At 41.1% G+C, this 8990-nt stretch overlaps 1 protein-coding gene across 1 annotated transcript in view; it reads left to right on the top strand.

Annotated features, from left to right (window-relative positions):
* SYNE1 (spectrin repeat containing, nuclear envelope 1) overlaps positions 1-8990 on the top strand; it is a 501723-nt gene that overhangs the window by 12071 nt on the left and 480662 nt on the right. The gene's annotated exons all lie outside the window — the stretch shown is intronic.

Raw genomic sequence — 8990 nt, 5'->3', positions numbered from 1 at the left:
ATTTTCAGGATATAAAAATATCCATACTTAGCATGGTTTTGCTCTAATCTTTGTCAAGGGAGCTTGAACATAATGCAGTAGCTTGGCTTTTAGGTTTCCTAGTGTCTCCAGCCAGTGAGCATGTGGCTTGGCACCATAGCCATCACATTAAGTGGGAAAGCCCGACTTTCCTTGCTTATAATGCATTTAATGTGCATTGTGGTTATTTCCAGTTGGGCACTTTTGACTTTCAAATACAGACTGAACTACTACATCTGGGTGTTCATGACCTGGTACACGCTTCCAGTTATAGAAAATCAGGTGATCAGTGGAGCTGAATGTTCTTCTTGCCTGAACAGAGATGGGCAATCTGACTGAAGCAGTCAGATGCAGTTGTGTGACCCCCACCCGCATTTGTCTGCCTGGGCTGATTTGTGCTGCATCAGTGCAGGTGGTACTTGTTTCACATTGATTATTGAAAAATCCCACTTGTCCTGCTGGAAAGAACCTGGGTGGATGAAGGACTGATCATTGCTTAGTATGTGCAGAAACCTCCTCCACAGGCTGAAAAAAACCTCCAATTGGGTCTGTCCAATGCCAAGGATCTGCAGTTTAAGTTGTGTATCTTTTCTTGGGTGGATGAAACACTGAACTTGGAGTTCCAGTCCACTGTCTATGTCTGCCTGTGTGCAAAGAACTGAACCATTTTGTGCCTCAGTAACCTCAGCTTCAAAATGATGGATTGATAAGCAAAAGTGTGAGGAAGATAATTAGGTAATAAAGCAGATTATCCTTTGAGTGATTAAATGTGAAATTTCTCTGGATAAGATACATACTGACAACAGTGGAAAGTTGTAGACAGTAAATTTCAAAACACTTAATTCAGAGTTAGATCATGGTCCTATGAACACGCTTCTCTTTATACTTACTTTGGTTTGAATGAAAGTTCTTTAATTAAGGTAGTGGTTGGGGATGAGAGGAGAGAAAAATACATGCCTCAGTGTTTTATTTTATTTACTTTTTGTAGTACAGCAACAAGAATGAACTTAGAGGCCATTATGCTAAGTGAAATAAATCACACAGAGAAAGACAAATGCTATAGGATATTACTTACATGTGGGATCTAAAAAAACTACAACAGACTGTGAATATAACAAAAAAAAAGCAGACTCATAGATATAGAGAGCAAACTAGTGGATACCAGTGGGGAGAAGGCAGAGGGGAGGGGCAGTATAGGGCCAGGAGAGTAAAAGGTACAAACTTATGTATAAAATAAGTAATCTACAAGGATGTATTGTAGCCCACCCGGAAATTAGCCAGTGTTTTATGATAGCTATCAATGGAGTCGACAGTTGGCTGCCACGGGGATCAGGGGCATGGCAGCAGTGGTCTTGGGAGGCGTGGTGTGTTGGCATAAGTCCTCTTGAAGGAGATCACCATTAGCCCTACCATAGAGTCTGCAGGGATTTCCCTGGTAGCTCAGATGGTAAAGCATCTGCCTGCAATGCAGGAGACCTGGGTTCGATCCCTGGGTCGGGAAGATCCCCTGGAAAAGGAAATGGCAACCCACTCCAGTATTCTTGCCTGGAGAACTGCATGGACAGAGGAGCCTGGTAGGCTACAGTCCATGGGATCGCAGAGTCGGACACTGAGCGACTTCACTTCAGAGTCTGCAGATTGCAGAACTGGACTGCCTCAGGCCAAACTACAGGGAGAGAGCACAGCCCCACCCAGCAGCAGAAAATTGGATTTATGGAGCATGGCCCTGCCCACCGGAGCAAGACCCAGTTTTCCCCACAGCCAGTCCCTCCCATCTGGAAGATGGAGTATCACCTTTAAAAATTGTGAGTCACTATATTATATACGTATAATATATAATATTGTATAGTGACTGTGCTTCACTAAAAATATTTAATTAAGGTAATGTTTAGGGGTGAGAGGAGAGAGAAGGGTACTGATGCCTCAGTGTTTTGTTTGTTCTTGTGGGTGGGGACCTAAGTGGTTTTTCTTGAGAGGTGAGTGAAGTATGGGAAAGTCCTGGAGCCCCACCCTCACCCCACCTTAGGCCTGTGATGATAAATGTCCTAATTCACATCTGAGTTTAGGGACCCCCACTTGCAAAAGATGGAGTGTTTTTACCTTGCTTAGCTCTCTCAAGATTGTTGTCAAGCTCAGTGAGATAACAGACAAAAAGTGCTTTTAAAACTGCGAACACTGTCACATGACAAATTGTCCCAGTAGTCAGAAGAAAATTGGATGAGAAGATTGAGCCTAACGGTTTGTCACACATTGGGCTCATCATGCAAATTTGGGGAGGAATGTTAACTTTTTAATATATTCTATACTGTATAAAGCTAGTCATTTTATTACATAATGGACTGTACTTGCTGTATAATTTTTTTTCTTTGTAGTATAAGAGTTATAACATGTCTTAAGGGTACCTGACACATTTAGCACAGTAAACCTTACAATTCAGGAGAGAAAATTCCTTTGCACTAGGTATCATTAACTGTTAGCATCAAGTGCTTCATAAAATAGGTTAATTGGCAACAGGGAAATGTAAGGTCTGCTTAGCTACAAGATGCTACCCATCGAACCTGCATTAGCGGAAGCCAAACGGCAGAGGTGGAAGGAAAGTTGATCAGGAGGACTTCTCTGCTAACCTACGAATCTCCTGGGTTAATTCTGCTGATTCAGCCAGAGAGGTTTCCTCCTCAGCTTAGCTCTCACTATTTCTTATTGTTGCTCTGAGCCCAGAGAAGAGTCAGCTTCCTCTGATGGAGGAGACCCGTCTTCTGCCAAGGGTATTGAGTAACTGTTCTTGCCTGTTAGAATCTCCAAACCAATGACCAAGATCCTAATAAACGAGGGGCCGCCATTATTGCCCAGATAATTAAGACAAATGAGTGAAATTTCTTTGAGGAAAAGTAAATTTCTATTGGGCTTCTCTGGTGTCTCAGATGGTAAAGCATCGGCCTGCAGTGTGGGAGGCCCTGGTTCAATCCCTGGGTTAGGAAGATCCCCTGGAGAAGAGAATGGCTACCCATTTCAATATTCTTGCCTGGAGAATCCCATGGGCAGAAGAGCCTGGCGGGCTGCAGTTCATGGGATTGCAAAGAGTGCGACATGACTCTTCTATTATATACTCTTTTATTTCTATTAACTTAAATAGAATCAGAGTTACTATTAATATTTTCAAAGTTCAGTTCCATAAGAACATTCTTCTATAATCCTCATTACTTTGCCTGGATAGATAATCCACATAACTAAGGGTTTTTTTTCCCCCCCTTCTTGGATTTTATTGTCATATCAGCTCCATAAATAATGAATAAAAAGTGTGGAGATTTGAATAATGACACCTTGGCTTTTCTCTCTTACTTATTTAGTTTACATTTATAATTGTTGTCTGTTTTTTTTGTCTTAGTTTTTGTTTCCAGTGCTAGGAAATTAAAGTGCATGCACAGATTGTGACATAATAATTTATGCTCCTACTGTAGCAGTTCAATATTTCACCTTTGCCAATATTTGTGCTTGTTTGGGCTTAATGTTTTAGGCTGGGATCCTGAATTATGGATAAGCAGACAGACTGCAATGCAGAGTTTCATTTGCTGTTAAGAAAAATGAATGTTTATGTAACTTTCATCAATTTAAATATAAGCATTTTAATATTTAAATAAAAGAAAATAGTAGACACTGGCATAGTATAGGGCATTAAATTTTAATTGCGCATAATATGTACATACATTTTCTGCTCTTAAAAGACTGTGTTGTTTAGTTGCTAAGTCATGTCTGACTCTTTGCAATCCCATGGACTATGGCATGCCAGGTTCCTCTGTCCATGGGATTTCCCAGGCAAAAATACTGGAGTGGGTTGCCATTTAGTTCTCCAGGGGATCTTCCTGACCCAGGGATTGAACCCATGTCTCCTGCATTGGCAGGAGGATTCTTTACCACTGAACCTCCCGGGAAGCCTAAAGGCTGACCAAGGGAATCTGTTTAACAGGTGGCTCATGGAGTCACTTTAGTTTGTGGTGGTGGGTTAGTTGCTAAGTCATTTCTGACTCTTGTGACTGCATAGACTGTAGCCTGCCAGACTCCTCTGTCCATTGGATTCTCCAGGCAAGAATACTGGAGTTTTTTGCCATTTCCTTCTCCAGAGGATCTTCCCAATGCAGGAATCAAACCCGGGTCTCCTGCACTGCAGGCAGATTCTTTACCGACTGAGCTACAAGGGAAGCCCGATCTTCCCAACTCAGGGATTGAACCTGCGTCTCTTACATCTCTTGCATTGGCAGGTGGGTTCTTTACCACTAGTGCCACCTGGGAAGCTACTTTAGTTTATAATCACATCTGAAAAAGTAAATGTTGAACTGTTCAGATCATAAATTTCTTTGAGAGTGACAAGAGGTTAAGGCTTTTGTCATTTTCTCTAGGGCTTCTGCATAATGTTTGCTTTAAAAGGGTTTGCTGACTGACTTTTATCAATTACATTGTTTTCATTTGAAGATCATCTAGGAAGATTTTTATATAAAGTATCAGTGTTGATTATTTCAAGGCAGGATAGCATTCATGCAACTTGGAAGAGCAAGAGGTAAATGCCAGAGAAGACCAGATGGGCATGCTAGAGTGTCACACGGAGATCTATTAAAAAGAAGGATTCTTGATTGTAAGGTTAAACTTTGATTTTTTTTTTTTTTTTGGCTATGCTGGGTCTTTTTTGTCACGAGGGCTTTTCTCTAGTTTTGGAGAATGGGTGCTGCTCTCTTGTTGCAGAGCATGGGGTTCTCATCGCAGTGGCTTCTCTTGTAGAGCACGGGCTCTAGGGTGAGCGGGTTTCAGTAGCTGCTGCCCGCGGACTCAGTCGTTGCACTTCCTGGGGTCTGGAACACAGGCTCAGTGGTTGTGGTGCACAGGCTTATTAGGTGCTCCACGAAATGTGGGATCTTTCCAGATCAGAGATCAAACCTCAAACCCATGTCTCCTGCATTGGCAGGTGGACTCCACCGCTGAGCCACAGGGAAGACCCTAAGCTTTGATTTTTAAACATTGTGAATAAATTCAAAGAGAAACAAATAAGAAAGGGAGTAAACACATACTCTTGGAGATGTAGCTCTGAAATTCACTAACTGTTCAAAAAACATAATCATGACCTTCCCCTAAAATTGTTTTTGGGAGCAATGTTAAACTTTTTTGGCTACATATAGTATTTCCTACAGATACTGTTTTTGTTCATTTTACTGTTAAAAATAAAAGGCCTCAGACTTAAAAAAAGAAGATGACTGAAAAGTAGAATAACTGATTTTCTTTTGACAACATTAAACATTGGGTAGAGTGTAAAAGTTTGTCATCTTGTAACGATTCTGATTTTTTATAGTGCCTTGAAGATTAAGTTTTATACTTTGTTACTCTGACTTAATGACCTTCTTATTAAAGTACAAAGTAGTGTCAAAGATCCATTTATCACATCTAGGTTGAACTTCTCCTTTTAATCTTTTTCTTCCTATAATGGATATTATATGGTAGCATCTCAAATTTAAATATAACACAAAACTTGTCACAAAACAGGGATATATCGGAACATATTAGTTCAATAACTATTTGATGAATGAATAGATAAATCATGATCTCTAAATTAAAGAACTGAAAATGAAATTAGTCAAAACATATGTTAAAACAAAGGAAGAAACCATTTAAATTAGATCCTACTTTATTTGCCTCCTTTTAAAAAATCTTTTTTCTGAGTTTTAATCAGAATTGGGTTTTGACCATAAAATCATTTTAAGGACACATGTCCAGCCTGAGTGGGTGACTATATTGACTCCTCAGATATGTACATGGTTTTTGTAACTATAGTGCTTTAAACACATTTCTCCTTCCTAAAGGTATATTACACCCTCCTATTATTTTTAAATGTATCAAAGTGTTTACATTTGTATAATGCCCTGTCCTGAAAGCCTTTCCTTTTGCAGAGCCTTTTTATCCACTATGTATTATGGTGAAAGTGCCTGGGGCCTTCAGGATTTTTAAAGGCTTGTAAAAATATTGACTCTCAAATAGAAAAAGTAAACTGCTAAGTCAAAATTAGCAAGGATTTCAGTTCAGTTCAGTTCAGTCTCTGTCGTGTCCGACTCTTTGCAACTCATCGCAGCATGCCAGGCCTCCCTGTCCATCACCAACTCCCAGAGTTCACCTAAACTCATGTGCATCAAGTCAGTGATACCATCCAGCCATCTCATCCTCTGTCATCCCCTTCTCCTGCCCCCAATCCCTCCCAGCATCAGGGTCTTTTCCAATGAGTCAACTCTTCGTATGAGGTAGCCAAAGTATTGGAGTTCCAGCCTCAGCATCAGTCCTTCCAATGAACACGCAGGACTGATCTCCTTTAGAATGGACTGGTTGGATTTCCTTGCAGTCCAAGGGACTCGCAACACAGTCTTCTCCAACACCACAGTTCAAAAGCATCAATTCTTCAACGCTCAGCTTTCTTCACGGTCCAACTCTCACATCCATACATGACCACTGGAAATGCTAAAATTATGTGAACTAGTCAAATGTAAATCCAGCCAATTCAAACATTATTTATGTATAAAGTGTATTTGACATGGGGTATGGGTGCACTTTCTTGCTATTGATACAGTGTGTGGCAGGCCTTTAAACATAAGGGTTTCTAAGGCTTACCAATAAAACATAAAATATTCCTACACTTTGCCTCCAAATTAATTCTCGTTAACATACTACTAATTTCGTTACATTCATGATGAAATTCTTCCTAGACTCTTGGTCTCCCTATCAAATCCCAACTTCTTGGCTTGGCATCCTATTCTAATTCCATCTTAACTGTCTGGCATTTGTCCCCTCTGAATCCCTACCTGGCCCCAGATGTCTGTCAGATGACACTAGCAGTGCTCTCAAGATGTATGATTTTTCTGTCTCCAGCTGGGACAGCGTTGGAAAAGACTACACTGAAAACTCCACTTATCTTCAAGGCCCAATCTAAATACAGTGTCCGCAATGAAGACCTTACTGCCAATACAATCGGAAACTCTCTCCCCTCTTTCTAAATACCTTGTTGCACTCTTATGTCCATTGTTGGTACTGCTTTGCATTATGGCACGTGTCGTGTCTAATCCACCCACTCAGAGGATAAATACCTTGAAGGCAGAAATTAGGTCAAATTCCTGCCAGTGCCCGATACGTTGATTAGCACAGAGCACTTCATAATATGGATGCTTCGTAAGTATTGTTTGAGAGCATATAATACGAATACTTAACATCATACTGATTTTCAATAGTGGAAGCAGGGTGACCTGGAGGGTCAACTCTCGTAAGTCAGAAGAGATAAGAATGGTTTCACCTAGATATTAAACAGTGGATAGAGAAGTGGTGAAAATCTAGATATAGTTTGAAAGTAAAGCAGAAAGATTTTGCTGATGGATTGGAGGTAGTTTGTGAGAGAGAAGAGTGCAGGGTAGCCCCTTTGTTTTTCATTTGGAAATGAGGAAAGGCATAAGACTGTTGGGAAGAAGGCTGAGAAAGAACATCAAGAAAGTCACATGTAGTGTCTAATCCACCCACTCAGAGGACAGACCACCTTGAAGGCAGAAATTAGGTCAAATTCATGCCAGTGAATCAATCTAAAATAAAACATTTTAGATGGCTGGTGGACATTCAGGACAGTAATTGAATGTTGATGACTGTAGAGATCAAGAGTGAAGACACAGCTGGGAAAAAAACATTTGGAAATCATAGGCACCCATAGGTTTTAAAGCTGTGAGATGGGCTGATACCACCCAGGGAGCAAGAACAGATAGAAAAGAGGTTAGAGAAATAGAACATCCAGCATTGGGGGTTGAGGAAAGACCCACATATGAGACGGAGAGCTGCAGCCTACGTGATCAGAAGAAAGAAGACAGAAGCCTAAAGGAGAGAGTTCAAGGAGGGAGTGATCAACCGTGTTCTCACCATTAAAGTTCTTAGCATGTGCAGGATTCATTGTTTATAGAATATAAAAAGATTGTGTGTTTTTTATACATAAATATCGAGCCCGAGGTGGTGCAAGGACATATGCATACAGTTTCAAAATCTGTTCTGGAAGAATAAGAGAATGGTCCTGTGTGTTGCCCATAGTTGCTGCTGCTGCTGCTGCTAAGTTGCTTCAGTCGTGTCTGACTCTGTGCAACCCTATAAACGGCAGCCCACCAGGCTCTGCCGTCCCTGGGATTGTCCAGGCAAGAACACTGGAGTGGGTTGCCATTTCCTTCTCCAGTGCAGGAAAGTGAAAAGTGAAAGTGAAGTCGGGATACGAGCAATTCCTTAAGTATTAAGGAAATCTAATTCTGTATTGATGTTGAGCCCAATTAAAATTGCATCCTAAGGATAAAATAGCTCTCACTCAGACTCTAATCAGCTCTCCATCCTCGTGGAGTTGGCGGCCCTGCTGTAAACTGAAGGATTGTCCTCGTGAGAATGGTGCACCCACTGATGCCGTTTTGGATGCCTGTGTGTGACTCTCATGTCTCAGCACGCCTCCTCCACTCCTAATCTCCACTTGCCTCCCTTGGCATTATCTTTCTAGATTCCTTCCACATCACAAAACTAATAGCATTCCCCTCATGTTTTGGAGAAAGTCTTCATGGATTTGGTGTCATCTCTTTTCATTGCTTTGGTCATGGTTGAGTTAGCTCCTCTAGGACTTAGTGAAAATATGATTTTAGGGGTGTTTGCATTATTTGAAACACTGTGATGGTTCTGGGATTTTCCACCAAGACTGAGGTGGTAGGTTGTTGTTATTTAGTTGCTAAGTCTTGCCGTCTTGCCCCACTTCCCCAAGGCAAAGGCAAAGAGAACTTGCATAGCTGTTTCATTCAATAGTGGTCTGTTGTTATTTGATCACTAAGTCATGTCTAACTCTGCGACTCCGTGGACTGTAGCTCACCAGGCTCCTCTGTCCATGGGATTTTCCAGGCAAGAATACTGGAGTGGGTTGCCATTTCCTTCTCTAGGGAATCTTC

Source organism: Bison bison, unplaced genomic scaffold, assembly GCF_000754665.1.
Source record: "Bison bison bison isolate TAMUID 2011002044 unplaced genomic scaffold, Bison_UMD1.0 scf7180017864148, whole genome shotgun sequence".
Taxonomy (NCBI): Eukaryota; Metazoa; Chordata; class Mammalia; order Artiodactyla; family Bovidae; genus Bison; species Bison bison.
The sequence above is the reverse complement of the archived record's forward strand: the minus strand, read 5'-3'. Positions and strand labels throughout refer to the sequence as shown.